Here is a 675-nt window from a genome sequence, read left to right as displayed (position 1 = left end):
GAGCTCAAAGGGCACATCCTATCCATGCTTAAGGACATACCTTTCACTGGGAAAGAGTATGAAGATGCATTCAAGCACATTGATGAGGTCAAAGACATTGAAAACTACTTTCATGTTCCTAATGTGCCAAGAGAATCTGTTTTACTTAGGATGCTTCCGGTGACATTTACCAGTGAAGCCAAAGTTTGGTTAAAGTATCTTGCACCCAGATCCATTACTACATGGGCAACTCTTCGTGATGCTTTCATTGAGCAATTTAGTCCACCTTTGAAGATCTCAAAGCTCAAAAAGAAGATTGATAACTTTCAACAAGAGGTTGGAGAGTCCTTATATGAAGCATGGGAAAGGTACAAGGGCTTGCTTAGAAATTTATCTCAACATGATCTTAATGTTCAACAAGAAGTTTCCATCTTCTATGATAGAGTAATGTAACTACTAAAAAACTTCTTGACTCGCAAGGGACAATGACGAAGAAGGAGCCAATAACTATAAAAGGATTAATTGAAGAATTTGCAAAGCACTCACGTGAGTACCATAATCCACAAGACGATGTTACAAGAGGAAAAGGAGATGGAGGGAACGAGAATTTGGCTGCAATCATAGCTAAACTAGATACTATGGATAGGCGAATGATAAAATTGGATCAATCAATTCATGCTATAAGGGTTGGGTGTG

The 675-nt window shown here is 38.5% G+C and overlaps 1 non-coding gene across 1 annotated transcript; it reads right to left on the bottom strand.

Moving 5' to 3' along the window:
* Nucleotides 1–279: 279 nt before the first annotated feature.
* Nucleotides 280–386, bottom strand: LOC145135235 (small nucleolar RNA R71). Its single transcript, XR_013719696.1, has one exon. It is a non-coding gene; the product is annotated as a small nucleolar RNA R71 (small nucleolar RNA).
* Nucleotides 387–675: the final 289 nt, after the last annotated feature.

Source organism: Lactuca virosa, chromosome 8, assembly GCF_052849685.1.
Source record: "Lactuca virosa cultivar CGN04683 chromosome 8, Lactuca_virosa_CGN04683_v6, whole genome shotgun sequence".
Classification (NCBI taxonomy): domain Eukaryota; kingdom Viridiplantae; phylum Streptophyta; class Magnoliopsida; order Asterales; family Asteraceae; genus Lactuca; species Lactuca virosa.
Note: the sequence above shows the minus strand (reverse complement) of the source record. Positions and strands in the feature narration are given on the sequence as shown.